This window comes from Colobus angolensis, unplaced genomic scaffold (assembly GCF_000951035.1).
Source record: "Colobus angolensis palliatus isolate OR3802 unplaced genomic scaffold, Cang.pa_1.0 Scaffold26, whole genome shotgun sequence".
Classification (NCBI taxonomy): domain Eukaryota; kingdom Metazoa; phylum Chordata; class Mammalia; order Primates; family Cercopithecidae; genus Colobus; species Colobus angolensis.
The window spans coordinates 7,922,484-7,940,251 of record NW_012115821.1 but is presented as its reverse complement, the minus strand read 5'-3'; the positions used below and the strand labels follow the sequence as shown (position 1 = coordinate 7,940,251).

At 42.7% G+C, this 17,768-nt stretch overlaps 1 protein-coding gene across 2 annotated transcripts in view; it reads right to left on the bottom strand.

Annotated features, from left to right (window-relative positions):
* The window catches only part of PRICKLE2 (prickle homolog 2 (Drosophila)), a 134,455-nt gene that overhangs the window by 112,225 nt on the left and 4,462 nt on the right, over positions 1–17,768 (bottom strand). The window contains exon 1 of one of the 2 annotated variants that reach the window (XM_011947185.1): positions 883–899. The exons of the other annotated variant lie outside the window; for it this stretch is intronic. The gene's annotated coding sequence lies outside the window, so the exon portion shown is untranslated. Of the gene's footprint in view, positions 1–882; positions 900–17,768 lie in introns of those variants that run through there. 2 annotated transcript variants of the gene reach the window in all.

Sequence of the window (17,768 nt, the reverse complement as noted above, 5' to 3'; positions counted from 1 at the left end):
ACACACACACACACACACACACACGCACGCACACACACACCCCAAAACAAAAACAAAACAACGACGACAACAACAACAAGCCCCAAATAACTAACAAGCACTTACCATGTACCAAGGCCTGCTCTAGGTACTTGGATACCTAATCAAGACAAAGATCCCTGCCCTCTTGGCCTGCGTTCTCAGAGGGGAGAAACATACAACACACATAACGAGCCATTCAATCACAAAGTATATTAAAGGCAGTAAGTGCTACTGAAAACCAGAAAGAAGCAGGATACAGGTGGTCAGGATGGGGAGGGGGCACACACCGAGCTGTATGCCCGGCATTTGAGTTGCTTTATAACTTACATACGTGACTCTTCCATCAGTCCTCCAAGAAAGGAAATATTATCTCCATCAGTCCTCCAAGAAAGGAAATATTATCTCCACTTCCCACAGAAGAAAACAAAGGCCCAGAGTGGTTAAGTGGCTTGTAAGCAGTTAAGCAACTGAACTATTCAGAGCAGTTAATCAACCCTAAATAGTGAGCAGAACAGGGACTCAAAGTAGGCTCTCTCTGACCACTGAACCAAAAAGTTACTTACAGAAAATCTGATTCTAACCACAGAATACCCTTTTACTTCTGAACAACAACAACAACAAAACCTCACACCCACACAAAAGCAAAACCAAGGAGAGGGGAAGAAAAGGAAAAAAAACCCAAAACCCTAAATAGTAACTCAAAGCCACGAGGACCTTATCTGTTTTTCATGCTAGCTGCCTGCCTTCCACTTCTCATTTATAATTAACCGGCACTCCCGTGGCACGACATTTTTCTTTGTAAAGAATTTTCAACCTTTGAGTGATTCCATGACAGCCTTTGATAATGGCTAATTTAATAACCTCCATCTATAAATTGGGAACCCAAGGCCCAGACTCTCAGAAAGGGGCAGAGGGTCAGAGGTAATGCTAAGAGGATTTCTCTTCATTCCTGCATCTCTCCCACTTTGGCAAAATGCACACAGCAACACCTAACAGCTCTCTTTTAACGCACTGATTAAGGCTTCTCACCTGAATGAAACATATTCAGAAGTGTGTGGGGAAATACATGATTTGGCTTTTTTTAAAATAGACATTTATGAAAATAGAACCTGCTAGTAAAGCAGGATTTCATTAAAACACACACACACACACACACACACACACACACACACAAAGGGTGCATTGGTTTCATTCTGTCAGAGTTGACATTCTACCTGCACATAATTGGGTTTGTGAATGACAGGTTTCCAAGGAATAAGCCATGATTCAGAGAGGGGAGATTCTGCATTCTCCTCTACCCCAAAACAACCTCTGCAAATCCTCCACCTCCAAGTTGCAGCATTAAATCATGGCTTCCATATCTCAGAAACCATAATTGGCCCTTCCAAGGCATACACAGTATTGTCAGGTGGAGGACCTCTCTTTAACTACCTCCAAGTAGCCTGGTTATCTGCACCAGTGACCATTATCATTTGGAAAATGACTAACAATCTATACCAATTAACTTGCCTGCCATTACATGAAAGGATTCATCATGAGTAGATCGGGGGCAGGGTTTGTAGGGGGAATACTTATCCTTGAGATTTTGACAGGTTATTTACAACAACGAACCCTGAACCACAAGGTCTTGTTTTATGTGAGAAGTGATAGGATGAAGGCAAAAAAGGGATTTTCCTTTAGAACATGATTTTTGACAAGTTCAAGTAGCAAACTGTAGAAATTGAGATTCGAATGGGATAGCAAACATCATTAAGCCTGTTTTTTACTTTCCTTCCCTGTCTCTTTTACTCCCCCTCCCCGCCTTTTTTGTTTTGTTTTGTTTTGTTTTCCTTTTTTTATGAGATGGAGTCACGCTCTGTCCCCCAGGTTGGAGTGCAGTGGCGCCATCTTGGCTCACTGCAAGCTCTGCCTCCCGGGTTCATGCCATTTTCCTGCCTCAGCCTCCCGAGTAGCTCGGACTACAGGTGCCCGCCACCACACCCAGCTAATTTTTTGTATTTTTAGTAGAGACAGGGTTTCACCGTGTTAGCCAGGATGGTCTCAATCTCCTGACCTCGTGATCCGCCCGTCTCAGCCTCCCAAAGTGCTGGGATTACAGGTGTGAGCCACCGTGCCCGGTGCCCCCCCACCTTTTTTAATGAGAAGAAAATATATTTTGTAAAAGAACTCATATGTGGCAACTCAAAATAGAAAACAGGGCTGCCCAAGTTGATGTGGAGAAGACGACTATGAGCCCAACTTCTCCAAAGCTCAACCTCCTCCCCAAACTCCAGGCACATTCATGGCCTTGAAGTCCTCAAGGTTCCAAAGCCACAAGGCTAAACACCACCAAAGTTCCTAGACTCCATGAAGTCATTTCTAACATGTACCAAAATATGAAGTAGGTGCTTGATAATTTGCTAGATGGAAAGAAGAAAAAATATAGAGGCTGTTAATGGCTTTTAAGAAATAAATAATTCCTAATCATGAAACTCTTATATAAATAATAATTCTAGTTGTAAGAAACTGTATATCTGGTTGCCAAGACATTACATGGAGATGCATGGGGAACAGTAGGATGTCCCAGTGACTCTAATTGCATAGGTCTGAGGCAGGCTCAGGAATGTGCATTTTCACCAGTGTGCCTGGTGAATGTGATGCAGCTGGTCCCCCAAGCACAGGTCAAGGTCACTCTTCTGTAGTAGCCTCCTAGTTAGAAAGGAGCACCTCAGGGGTGGTTTAAAAACAGGGGTGGGTTTTACCAATATACTCGATGGTCTCAGAAACTCTGGGCAATGTACATTTTCAAACGGTCCCAAAGAATCGATGCCAGACCTTCCTTGCTACCATGTCTTAACCTCTTGCATCACTAGGCCCTCCTGCCACTCAGCTGGGTACCCAGCAGGGTGTGAAAGGCACTGGTGAAAGGCAAGAAAGACTACATCAGACATGAGAATAGTGTCTCTTGTTGCCAGCCCTGCCATCTGTCTTGACTTCCACCTCCCTTGTGGTGTGGGCTCCTCTGTCCCAAGTCCATGGCTAGATCAGGTTTAGGCCACTTTTATGCACAGGGAGAAGGGGCAGACTGCTTAAAGAGCGGTTCAGTCCCTGTACAAACCAAGTGACTGACAAGGAATAAACAACATGGGATTCAACATGGCTTCGCCCAAGGCAGGCAAGGCCAGAGGTGGGAAAACACACGTTTATTAAAAACAAAGGGCTAGGCTGTTCTGTCTATGGAGCAGCTATTCTTTTATTCCTTTACTTTCTAAATAAACTTGCTTTCACTTTGAAAACAAAAACAAAGAAAAGGGCTAAAATAACCCAAAGCTCTCCATTGCTTTTTGCTAAATAACAGATGTATCCTAGGTATTTAAATTCCTCCATGCCTCTAGCTCACTAAAGGCAAAAGAACAATTTTTTTTTTGAGACAGGATCTCTCTCTGTCACTCAGGCTGGAGTGCGGTGGTGCGATTATGGCTCACTGCAGCCTCGACCTCCTGGGCTCAAGCAATCCTCCCATCTCAGCCTCCTGAGAAGCTGGGACTAAAGGCACATGCCACAATGCCCAGCTAATTTTTGTATTTGTTGTAGATACGAGGTTTCACTATGTTACCCAGGCTGTTCTCAAACTCCTGCACTCAAGCAATCCCCCTGCCTCAGCCTTCCAAAGTGCTGGGATTACAGGCATGAGTCACCGTGCCCAGCTCTCTTTTTATTCTTAATAAGAAAAAAAAAAAAGAGAAAAGCATTTTCTTCCTTATTATACTTATTATAAAGTTATTACTTCCTTATCCTTAAAAAGCAATATACAACTAATGTAGAAAAAATCAGAAACTACAGATAAGCAGTAAGAGTAAAAAAGTTTCAAAACACTCACAATCCCAAAGACAATCGCCATTAAACAGGAACAGCTGCTGGTCCTCTTTCCCTTAGTGTTAAGAAACTGGAGACCAGACTTCATTCTATGTGTTCCCCATCAGCCAGAGCCAGGGGATAAGACTCTGGCCGGTAATGACAAGACATGAGCCAGAGCCACCCACACATGCACACATAACACTCTCAGCAAATAGATGTGCATTATTCAATCCAGATAAGTGGGTCTGTTCTGAACTGGTGCCCTGTAGCAGGATCAAGAATCCACTTATGTAATGTAAAAGATACCTCCAACGTGGGAATTACATATAACATATACTTACGGGTATCACAGAGCTAAAAGTCAGGTCCCTTCGATAAAAAAAAAAAAAATCTGACGACCAGATTTCACTAGCTATCAACTTGCAATTTTCTGTGCAAGTGGAGAAAGATGGGGCATGGATAATTTAAAACCACTAAGACTTGGCTTTGAATTGTGTCTTTGTGCACTAGTCATATACCCTCCAATGCTGCGATAACATACATCACTTCAAACCATATAATAGATCTCTGGGAAATGCTGACGCAGGAGGAGCTGGGCAGCGGCCCGACTTACTCCATCTGCTCTGTGGCCCATTTTCCCTGAGTTTCCAACGAAAGCATCAACTCTTCACATGCACGTATGACACCAGCCTAAAATGAACCAAACATTCTTTTCAAGTGCACTGCTCTTTAGTAACACCTCCCTCAGGTTTTAGGAGGCAATTAGGTGTTTGGGTAAAGAGTTTTTTCTAGACTGCAGGCTGCCTAGAAAAGGTAAGCAAATGAAAGGACAGTGGCTGTTGTTAGCAAGAAAGGCATTCCCCTGTAGTGTGTCCCCGAGTCTGTAAGAACTGGAAGCAAGGTCTGCCTGCCCTAAGACATTGCTGAGATAATCCTGCCTTGAACAGGTCAGAGTTGTTAAAACCGAGCTATCACAAAGAAAAAAGCGACCCTCCTCAAAAACTGTATGGATCATGCGACCCCCCACACAGGGCTTCAGCTCCTACTTCTACATCCCTTGCAAAAGGGGTAAGTGGAGAGTCAGAATGCCAGAAATGAAGGAAGGAAGAAAATATATTTGTAGAGGCTGGCCTGAAATCAAATGGGAATATTCCAAGAGGTGAAAATCTGCTCCAAAAGATCAAGGGCTCCAGATGGCAGGTGTGACCTACAGGCCCTGACTCCTGTTGCTCTAGCCCAACCTGTGCTTTGACTGAGCATGGCAGGTGAGGGGTGAACACAGCAGCTATGTTCTACTGTTAACATAATTGCTCATACTTATGAAGGTTTATAATATTCAATAATTTTCACTTAATTTATCTCATTTCTCTCTCAGCAGTCCTATAAAGTTGGCATTTTTATCCATTTCACAGATACAAAAATTTAGGTGATAAACTCACAAGTAACTTGACTGAAGTTAAGGAACTATATCATCTGAAACCAGTGCTTTCTCCTACCTTGTTTTAGGTACAGTGTCAAAATATTCCTTCTTTTATTCCACCCATATCCATCCATCTACCTGTCCATCCATCCACCCATCTATCCTTCCATTCATATCTGTATATACATCCGTATCTATCCATCCATCCACCCATCTATCCATTCATTTATACACATACATACAGCCATATCTATCCACCTATCCACCCATCTATCCATCCATTCATATCCATACATACAACCATATCTATCTATCCATCCACCCATCTATCCGTTCATTCATATCCATAAATACATCCATATCTATCCATCTACCTATCTATCCATCCATTCATATCTGTAAATACATTCATATGTATTCATCCATCCACCCATCTATCCATCCATACATACATCCATATCTACCCATCTATCCATCTACCCATGTATCCATCCATTCATATCCATATATACGTCTATATCTATCCATCCATCTAGCCATCCATTCATATCTATAAATACATCCACATCTATCCATCCATCCACCCATCTATCCATCCATTCATATCCATACATCCATCCATATCTATCCATCCAGCCAAGCAACCTACCAACCAACCAACTGCCCACCTACAAGGTTTCACCGTGTTACCCAGGCTGGTCTCGAACTCTTGGGCTCAAGCAATCCTCCTGCCTCAGCCTTCCAAAATTGACTGAGCAGCTACTGTGTGTTAGGCACTGCACTAAGATGCTGGGCACACAGCAGTCATTAAGACAGATAACATGCCTGCCTGTGTGGAGCTTTGAACCAAGTGAAAAAGACAGTCAACAGTTAAGTAAACAAACAGATAAACCTGCCATTTACAGATTGTGATAAGCGTTATGACAGAAATAGAGAAATCAGAAAGAGAGGAACTAAGGATGGGTGAGGACAGGCCTCCCACTGAAGTGACATTTGAGTTGTGATGAGAAGACTGACTATGAGGCAGATATGAGAAAAATCAGAGTATGAGTTTTCCAGGCAGAGAAGTGAGCACACAGGTCCTGAGGTAGGGAAGAGCACTACATGAGTCATTCTCGGAAGGTGATATTGTGGCCTCCCTCTTCCCCCACCACCGTCTGGATTAATGACAGTGACCAAACTGGCTAGGCAACTGCCTGTACCAAAGCCCAAGCACAGATGTGAAATTCAGGGGATGGTGCCATTTTAGTGGGTGTAGGAAAGTTCTCCCATCCTCCCTAACCCGTTTCTCCTTGGAATTTCTATATCCCTCTGCCTTGCTACCCAGACGTCAGCATATCCTGTTATTTGCAGCCTTACTGGCTCCTTAACTCCTTCCCCCTAGCCACAATACTTTGTTTTTCCCCTTTTTTGGCAAACACTCCGTCTGAATGAGGGACCCAGGCATGAACCTTGACACTTGCCATGTCTGGGAGCAAGATTTCTATCTCTGTGAGAAAGGAAAAATGGTTTCCTAATAAACACAGAAGCTCAAGGGCGGAGACTGTGACGGGGCCAGCTGGGTATGAGGCTGGTGTGTGCTGAGTGCCAAGACCACACTGCCTGGTCCTATCCAACTCCCTCCCTTCCGGCTGGGCTCCAGTGGCTCTGGCCATCTGCACTAAGAAGTGCTTCTCTCTCCCAGGGGTTACTGAAGTTGGTACAGGGTAATTTTCAGGGGCAGTTGTTTCCTCTTCTTAATATGCCAATTCATGCTTCAATGAAGAATTACATGCAGTGTCCTACTTTAGACTAATTTATCTTGTAACTTTTGAGCAGCAGAAATGCCTTCCCTTTTAAAAATAAGCCTCCTGGGTGACTTTGCTTGGGAACATATAATTTAAAGATCTCTTACTGTACTTTGATTTGCAGGAATGATGTCTCAGTCATTGAGGGGCAGTATCTTAGATTGGGTTTCCCCAGAATCAGACTCTTGGAAGATATCTGAATCTTGTGGGAGATGATCCCAAAAAGGCCTGACAGGGAACGGAAGAATGAAAGTGGGGAAGGGTAGGATGCAAATAGAGGGTAAGTTAATGAACAGGTAGCAGCTTTGAGCAACCAGAACTCATTTCAGCTGAGGACCTATGGGAGAAGTACAGAACATTCCTCAGATACATTCCCCTTGGGAGTCAAGGAAGTAGGGCTACTTATCCACCAATTATCAACAGCCATTGGTTGAAGACCACTCCTTAGGGCTCTCTGCCCTCTCCCACAGGCCAGAGAAGTAGGCTTAAGCAACAAGGTAGAGTTTCTACAGCAGCAGGAACCATGAGTCCAAAAGGCAGAACAGAGGCAATGCTGAAATACTTGTGGCAGTCAACCTCATTCATTAAACAATAATTCACTGAACATTTACTATGTACCATGCATTGTGGTAGGTGTTGCAAGGGGTTAAAAAATAAAAAGGAGTCTCTCTCTGACACAACGATATAGCCAGAAATATCTAGACCATAAATTACAAAGTGGAGAGTTCTTGTGAAAAAGATGTTTAAAAGAATGTTCTTGTTCTGAAGAGAAAGATGCTGAAATATATACAGATAAGGGATGATGTTTGCAGTTTATTCTCATATGGTTCAACAAAAATAATATGGGTATATGACTGTGTGTGGAGAGAGAGAGGAAAAGAGGGAGAGAACAAGCAGCACAAATGTGGCAACATGTTAAAAGAAAAATCTAGAAGGGTGTTTTGGGAGTTTGTTATACTATTCTTGTAACTTTGATCTAACTGACCTTGCAATTTTACAAAATAAAAAGTTTTAAAACAAAAAAAGGGGTTAGTACTGCATCTCTGTTGTTAGACCATCATTAATGTGTCAGCCACTGTGTTACAGAAGATTCCTGGTTAACGACAAATCAGGGAAGGCCTCCTTGAGGAAGCTGGAGCCAAAGGTTGCTGAGTAGGAGAGGTTTCTAGGCAAAAAGATAATGAAAGAGTATTCCTAACAGGCAAATAAAGTCATAGGAGGGGGACAGAACATGGTGTCACTGAGATGCTGACAGGAGTCTAGGATGGTAACAAGATGGTAGCTGGGAGGGAGTTTTAGCTTTATTTTAAAAGCATTCACAAGCCAGTGAGGAATCGCCTACCAAGCACATAGAGAGCTAATTCAACTTCATGATGAGTAGACGGAGTGAGCCCTCAAAGGAGAAGAGCTTGGCCACTGATGGTGTCTCCATGGCAACACTACTACCTGCATCCCCACATCACTGTATCCCTGTGCAAGGCTGTGGGGTATCTAGAAAAGCTCTGATTTCCTCAGCTGCCTGTCAGACCTGCTGCTCTGCAAAGAATAAACCAAGGTAGATAGAGTTGGTGACTCCTTCTAGATATATTTCTCCACTTCACTTTGTCTACATGCCACCTGTGATTTTATGGCATGCACATTTTTGCTTCATTGGACATTTATCAGAGCAAGTTCTAAGAGCCCTTCCTTTCCAGATAAATCCTTTGGGGGAACAGTTTCTGAGGAAATGAATGAAAACTGAATTCTAACACACCTCACCTCCAAACTTCAAGGCAAGGATCAGAAGACTCCACAAAACACCTCTTTGTTTGCTTTTCTCTTCCATGCCACCTGCTGAAGTACTTGTTTAGTCTCTACCTTCTTTGTGGATGAAGTTGGCTAAACTTATATAGACAAGATCTGAGGCATAAAATATTCCCTAAGGACTTAAAGGCAGTATACTGCAGTGGGTTAGGATCTTAGATTCTGTGGTTACAATAACTTGGGTTCAAATCCTAACTTCGGTGGGTTGCCATTAGGATTTAACAACTTAATATATACAACATTCACGGTATAATGAAACTTGACAACGTGCCGGTGTGCTAGATCCTACCCTATGTCTACAGATACAAAGTCAAACAAACAAACAAAAGTAGTTAGGGTTCTTGTTCTCCAGAAGTCAATCTAGACCCTACTAATCTATTCCAGTTAGGATGGAAAGAGATCAATGGAAAACAGATGGGTGGTGAACAATTCATTTTGATAAGTCTTACCAAATCCTTAGTGTAAACTTAAAGGTGTGCTGAACTGAGCAAGGTAATTCTATTATTATCCCTATCAAAGGATTATGTATCCTTGACCAAGTTTTTAATTCTTCAAGGTCATACTAATGACTGTTTTGTTGTTGTTGTTGTTGTTTGTTTTTTTTTTTTTTTTTTTTTGAGCCGGAGTCTTGCTCTGTGGCCCAGACTGGAGTGCAGTGGCCGGATCTCAGCTCACTGCAAGCTCCGCCTCCCGGGTTCACGCCATTCTCCTGCCTCAGCCTCCGGAGTAGCTGGGACTACAGGCGCCCGCCACCACGCCCGGCTAGTTTTTTGTATTTTTTAGTAGAGACGGGGTTTCACCGTGTTAGCCAGGATGGTCTCGATCTCCTGACCTCATGATCCGCCCGTCTCGGCCTCCCAAAGTGCTGGGATTACAGGCTTGAGCCACCACGCCCGGCCTGTTGTTTGTTTTTATTTGAGATGGAGTTTTTCTTTTGTTGCCCAGGCTGGAGTGCAATGGCGCAATCTCGGCTCACTGCAACCTCCGCCTCCTGGGTTCAAGCAATTCTCCTGCCTCAGCCTTCCACCAGCTAGCTGAGATTACAGGCATGCCCCACCATGCGCAGCTAATTTTCTGTATTTTGTAGAGATGTGGTTTCACCATGTTGGCCCGGCTGGTCTCGAACTCCTGACCTCAGATAATCCACCCGCCTTGGCCTCCCAAAGTGTTGGGATTAAAGGCGTGAGCCACCGCACCCGGCCATGACTTTCTTTTCATACCAAGATGCAATAAGGCAGACAGGTTAGACAGTAAATTAATGACCTGTTGGATGAATCAAGGACTATAGAGTTACCAAGCCCTTTCATTTCATGTAACTTTTGAATTGCCAATAATCTCTACAAGGTTAGTCAGAAGAGCAGGGGTTCTTTATAGATGAAGAAAGTGAAGTTCAGAGATGCCAAGTACTGTGGTTACTACTGAATGCTAGAGGTATCTGGAACTCTAAGTTTACTCATTTTCCCCTGAGCCCAGGGATATAAGGTCAGTTTGGCTTCATTTTTGGGGTGTGATTTCTCCACTTTTTTCAGAAAACATTTTCTGAGTATGTGCCAAGCTCTCTGTCAAACAGTTTCCATACCCTTCTTAGTTAATCCTCAAACCACACTATGAGAAGAAAATTATGGATATCCTTCTCATTTTACAGATAGGACAACCAAGCCTCAAAGAGTTTGTGGAACTTACCCAAAGCCCTTCACCAAACACCTGAATACCTTTTGGCAGCCCCTCCGGATTGGCTGCCCTGGTCCCTTAATCCATGTAAAACAAGTTGTGCTTTTTTCCGTGTTCACATAGAGGCCCCCAAATCACTGGCAAGTCATAGGAAATTCTTAAGTGGCTGCTTATTAATAACATTTTCAGTTTATATTAGGCCGCCTTTCATCCAGGGGAACTGGGCCAGCTCCATGCACAGAGAACCACAGAAATTCAGCCATCTCTGGTATGGACGTGAGCCAGCTGGCAGTGGAATCCCTCAGGGGCTTGGCTTGTGGGGATTCTGGCAATGGTCACACCCTTCGAAACTTGACAGGGGCCCTTTAATATCTGTGCTGAAGGGCTGGAGGCAAAAACTTCCCAGAAATCCACGTTGCTCAGCAAACGAGGCCAGAGGCTCCGGACGACCCCAGTGGACTTGCGAAACAAGAGAATCCAGAGACTGGAGGTTTACCAGACACCAACGCTGGATGTAAAGCCCCTCAATTCAGATTGAGTTAGACACAACAGGGAAAGACATTATTTTCAGGAGAGACCTGGCTTTAGTCAAGTCCAAAGAAAGAAACCAAACAAACAAAATTCTCAGGGTTTTCTATAGGAGGGACAGGCAGCAAAAGTGAGATGCTGATTTTCCTGATTCAAGCTGGATCTATGGAAAGGTTTTTGTGGTTTTGTTCTGAGCTACAACTTGCTTCCTCATTCTTGCAGCAGTGAAAGGAAGGAGGGAGGTAGACAGAAAGAAAATAACATTTCCTGGTTTCATGATTTTTTGGAAAGAAGCCCTTGATGAATTGGATTCACATGGTCTACAGGAGTAAGGTTTTGAAAATATTAAAAAATTTGTTATACTCCAATTTGACAAGGTGCCGGTTGAAGGATGTACTCCTCCTCCATCCCAGCCCCCACACTGTGTCCCAAGCCTGTTAGATGTAGCAACGCCCACACACTTTGAGCACAGTTGATGAAACCAACAAAAAGGAGCCGGGACTGTGGACTTCCTTGGTGCACGGGATGAGTCTTAGTTGTTTATTCATTATCTCTTTTTACCAACTCTGTCTTTACTATCCTAGTCCAATTCACCATTACCTCCTGCTTGAGCTACTACAATAGCTTACTTCTTAATTTCCTGCCTCCATGCCTGCCCTTCTAGAATCTAATTTCCGCCACTGTTTGCTTTTTAAACAATGATGATAACACTCAGGTCTCCTGCTTAAAATGTGCCATTAACTTCTCACAACAATGAGAATGAAGCACAAACTCTTTAACCATAGCCTACAAGACCCTATATAACCTGGTCTGTTCCTCTCTCTCCAAATTTATTTTGTTCTACTCTATTCCCCATCTGGCTCCAGCCTCAGCAGCCTTTATTTGTCTTTTGAATTTGCCAAGGTTGTCCCTCTCTTAGGATCTTTGCAGTAGCTGCTCCTCAGCCCAAAAGACCCTTCCCTCAGTACTTCAGGAGCTGGCCTGCGTTTCACTGTTCCCATCATCAACCAAAGACCTCTCCACCAAGGATCATATAAAAAACAGCCCACCTCCCTTTCTCATATACTCTCCCCATTTTAGTATCCTTTAAATTTTTTGTTTCCTTAACATCAGAAGCCATTTTATTTGTTGGTGTGTCTATAATACCTTTTCCCATTGTAATGTAAATTTTAAAATCCTATATCTAGAATAACAATAATAAGCATTCAATAAGTAGCTCTTTGAAATTTTGACTCTCTAATACTTAGTCCGAAATCTAGCTGCAACCAGTGGGCTACAAACAAGATATAACCAAAGTGTAAATTTTATTTTTCATATTTACTTTTTTAAAATAACTGAAAATGTATATTGCTACAATGATGTCAAAAATCTAGAGTGTGATTCAACTACACGATGAGTAGTGTTTGGCCAAGATCACATTAAAGAAAGACTGCCTTTGTCCTCAATTAAATGAAAGTTTGCAAAAGCTTAAGATGAGGTAGAGAAAAATGTATTACTGCTGAGAATGTACCATAATATAGTGTAGTAATTTAATTCTGTTACTGTACTGCAAAATGTCAAGTATTTGAAAGAATGCCTCAAGTACAGAAATACTGAAAAACTCTGGCCTAGTACACAGCAAATGTTCAAAAAGTTGTTAAACTGTTGAGTGAACAATAAAAAGTATCTGCGAGAGAGAAGCAACTAGAACTCCTGTGGCTTTGACATCTGAGACCACGACCCTCAATTTACTCATCTATGAAATGGAAAAAAATCAGGTAACTCTCTCCTTCTAGCTCCACAGGGTTTAACATTAGCTCCTGGGTAATCATGTAGAAAAATGTTGCATTTCTCTGGGGCAGAAGAACATTTCTTTTTTCCAGTCTCACATTAACCTGTAGAGATTTCTCTGGATGAGTTTACAGCAACCTACCACCCAACTTAGCAGTTCTTAACCTTTTGGGTGACTTGATGCCCTTAAGATTATCTGATGAAAGCTGGGATCCTCTCCCTTAAAAAATGGACAGATACACATTCACAGAAAATTTTGCATTAAATTTCAGAGTTCATCAATTCTGTCTGGTCCTTTGCTGTCCAGGGATCCTAAGCTAAAAACATCTGTTTGGAAAACTGGTTAAGTGCAAAAGACCGGCTGTGATATTTTAAACTACCCACAGGGCCAAAGTCAGCGCCTTACATCTCGCAGATGCTCAATTGCTATTTCTCACTCTCTGTAACATTCTTTTAAAAATTCAAAATAGCACATGATATCATAGTTACCATTTAGGATGCTGCATCTTAGCAATTCAGTGGTGCAGGGTTTAAAACCATTTTTAAGCATTACAAGGGCAAACAACATGAGTGTTCAGGCAGCTGGTTAGGCAGCCAAATTGACACAGTGAAAAGAAGGCAGGTTCAAGCTTTCCGATTAGTCAGGCCCCGTGATAATGCTGCTTTCTACTTATTCCCCTTTCAGAAGCCAGTCTAGCAAGAATCAACACTCCTGTTGAGAGAGGAGCATGTGAATTCTTTGCTGTGCATTTTCACCCTCCTTCCTAACAAGGCAGGCACTTCGGAGTGGCCCAACCTGCACAGGACACAAGGGTTGGGGTGTCATCTTTCCAGTCAGTGGCAAGCTTCTAGTCTTGACAGGCTTTCCTGGCAACTTCTGAGATGATGAACTCAAAAGCGAGTAATCGACTCAGGCAGTGATTTAAATGAAGTTCTGACTCTTGATGGATAAGCCGTCAGGGGAAGGGGAGAGCTTTAGCTGAGGGCTATGCAGTTGCAGAGCCAGGAGCTAGCACTTCATATCCCCTGACTACCTAACCAATGGCTGGACTGCCCGGAGGATGCCTACAGAAAACAGCCCCTTGTAAAGGAGGTATTCCTCTGACAGAATCACAGCAGGAGACCTGGAGAAAGACCCTACATCACTGGTAATGAAAAGGGACAGGAGTCCTGAGGTATTACTCAGAACAACAGGATGTATATTACAGAGAAAGAAAGAAAAAAAGAATATTAAAACCTTAATTTACCAAAAATTAAACTTTCCTCCTTTTAATATGTATAAATTTAGGTGGTACAAGTGCTGTTTTGATACATGGATATACTGCGTAGTGGTGAAGTCTGGGCTTTTAGTATATCCATCATGTGAATAGTGTACAGTGTACCCATTAAGTAATTAACTAAACCTTTCAGTAAGCCTGCAGAACATTCACATTCATGAGAACAAATAAAATACAGAGTGAATGGAAAATAGGATTTCATTTCAGCACACTTAGGCTATTGGTAGGTGTTCAATACGTAGTTACTAAACTGAAAAGAGAACCAACTTCCGGGGGTATCCAAGGGTTGAGTTTGCATGTAGGGTAAATCTCCTGGGCCAACTGTAACTCATGGGTATAGGCTGCCTCCAGTGCTGTGTTGAGAAGGACTCTGAGGATGCACTGGGGCTGGACAGAAAAAATGTGTCGATTATTTGTGAGGTCTGAAGTGGACAAAGGAGACTGGAGTATGGTGATATAGGTGCCAGGTATTTGACATACTAATCATATGGTCAGGACATTTATAAGAGTGAAGTCCAAACAGCCTGGTGTCTAGTGAGGTGACAAATATCAAGCTCAGATAATGTTCACAATCAACCTCTTCTGGCTTCCTTACAAAATAGGATCACTGGGATTCATTTTCAGGACAATAATTTGCATGGGTGCCATAGCCTGAATCACAAGACATACTCAGTTGGGCTAACCCTGCTTTTCCTATTAAGGCAGAAAAGGTATCTGTCATACTGTCCAAATTTATGAAACCAAGACGGATAATGAACTGGGATTTAATTTAAAATAAAACCTCAGTTAACCAAAACCCCCCATTCCTCAGAATACTCCTTTCATGTACCACTTCCTTCCCACCCCAGGTGACAACGGAGCAAACACCTGTGCTTTTCGAAACTTCACAATGCCTTTTACTTTAATTTCTATAAATCAGAACATTTTTTACTTAAAAACAATACAACCTCATCTGGGAAACATCTACTTCTTACAATCTCAAGTACCTGAAATATTTGTAATTGTACATATCATATAATTACATACACATTCACATAGTAAGTCCCAAGATATTTCACATCTATTATGTCTATAAGTTGTGAAGGTTCCAGAATCAGGTGATATGAATTCCAATCCCAAGTTGGCCACTAACTAGCTGTGTGACCTCAGTCAAGTTAGTCAACCTCTCTGGGCTGAGTTACTGCAGAATGCACATGGTAACAAAGCCTGCCTCCTAACGCAAGGATCAAGTAAAATACAGCACATAAAAACAGTGAACACCTAGTGAACACAGTGCCTGACACACAGTAATCATTAAATAGTAGATATTATTTTATCTGCAGGTGGAGAAACTGAGTCATGGTGCAGCTGAGGGATTTATTTGAGGTTTACTCAAATAAGCAACAATTGGAAGTAGACTCTGGACCTTCTGAATTTAGTCAAATTTTCTTTCCTCTATGCCTATTACAAAAGGAGTTTAGAAGGAGTAGCACCAGCATCCCAGGGGAGCTTGTTAAAAATTCAGAATCTGCATTTCAGCAACGCCCCCAGGTAGATGCACATTAAATTTGAGAAGCCTTGGTCTCTAGCACTCTGTAGGATGCTTGCATACATAACAAAGCCCTGGAGAGCTTCTGAAAGTGAACAAGCAGCACCAACACACTGCCCACTGCCACCCCCTTGTCACTAGCGCTAAGCATCCAAAGGTCAGATGTTCTTCCAGGAAGCTTCCCGTCATTCTCCGGGGGGCTACCACTTCTCATATTCCAGCACATATTCACAACACAGAGAAGTCAGGTCCTGATCTAAAACCTGACCTTTTAGTTCCCTGCCAAAAGCGGCAGACAGTGCAAATTACACTCCTTCCCTGACGAGGCTGAATTCATTCTGAAAGTTCGCACTCATCAAGGTCATGGCTGGAAGACAACGTATAGATCACCTGATTTAGGACCTTCATGTTCAAGATGAAAGAACTGAGGCTTGGAAAAGGGAAACATACATTTTAGTTAGAACCTGATGTGCACACAACTGGCGACCAAGAGCAACAAGCTTGGTTTCCCTCTCTCCAAACTCCCATTGGTCTGCCCATAGCCACAAGTTTAGACCAGAAGAATTCCCTACGTTCCCTGTAGTCCAGCAAAAGACTTCTTCCATCTGCCTGCAGTTTTTACCTTTCATCTCAGGGTGTCTTTTGACTTTCCAAGCAATCTCACACTTTCATTCCAAAAGTCACATTAAAAGCAGAAGGTGAAGACACCACTATGTTCTATTTCAAGTCTGACATATTCTCTTGGTTGTTTCCAACTTTACCAAGGATCAACCAATGAGATTTTAATTCAATGGCTAAACAGTGAGGTGTTTCTCAAATGAGGGATTCATAAAGGAACTATATAAGAGAAATAAACAACATCCCCAGGGGACATTATAATGAAAAGTATCAAGAAGCCTAGAATGGTGGACAGGCTTTGGACTCTGATTACCCTGGGTTCGAATCCCACCATTACTCTTTACTGTCTGTGTAAGCTTGAACAAGTTACTTAACTTCCAGGAGTCCTGATTTCTCAATTACTAAATAGAACCAATAATATCTAGCTGCATGATTGCTGTAAGAATTAACAAGGCAAGTTTACATAAAGCATCTTTCGTAGCAAGCACTCAGTAGGCACTCAGTCTATGACAGTTATCATACATCCACATCAACATTAACCACAGACTATAACAGACACATAGACACCCAAAACATACATTGCCTCCTATACTAACAGTTACCTTAAAACCTTACCAGATTTTGTGACCATAGAAAATATGGCTGTTTCTCAGTTAAGTCTTGGAACTTTCATGAGGAGGCATCTCTAAGGACTCATAACTAATGAATGGATGCCAAGAAAAGAGCTGGAAAAATTGGCATCTTGCCCAGTTGAAATGCAATGCTAAGAATTTCTGCTCTGGCTACCCTTAACCCTGGATGGGGTTGGAAAATATTTACAAGGTTTGATTTTAAGGAGTCAAAGAGAGGAGGGTGACTTGAAGCCAACAGCAGTCCCAGTGTGAGAGGAATGGAGGCAACTCAATTCAGTCTCCCATCACCTGAGGCAGGCTGGGTGCTGGGTTGGAAAACGTACCAACCAGAAGTGGATCTTTCTCCATGTCCGAAGTGATAAAGAAAGGGCTCCTGTGCTGCTTTCAGTGCTCCAAACACTTACATACAGCAGCTCAAACACATACAGCAGCTCAAACACATACAGCAGCTCAAACACTAGCACCAGGAAGAAGGGAGCTATCAGAGACCACCCCCCCCCCCCCACCAACTATTGCTTCCTCCTGTGGGTTCACTCTGCTGTTCTGAGTGAGCATGACTCTGGCAATGCTTTGTCAAATGAGGCCAGCCCTGATTTTCTTCATGCCTCCAGTTCCAACCAGCGACGTCTCTGGATTCTGTGCCCTCTGGAGTGTTAGGTTTCATCTTCCAAGTCAACACTCGTATCTGAGTGCTTGGTTTAGTCAATTTGATCTTTACAGACTTCATGGCCAAACATGCACTGAAGTTTACCCCCTACACCCACCAGGGAAAGGCAGGCTCATATTGTACTTGAAAATATGCTCCTTTTAATTAATGTACTTTTAGAAATGGTCCATGGTGCTCTAGTGGAAAACATGTGCTGTGCTTAGTCATAA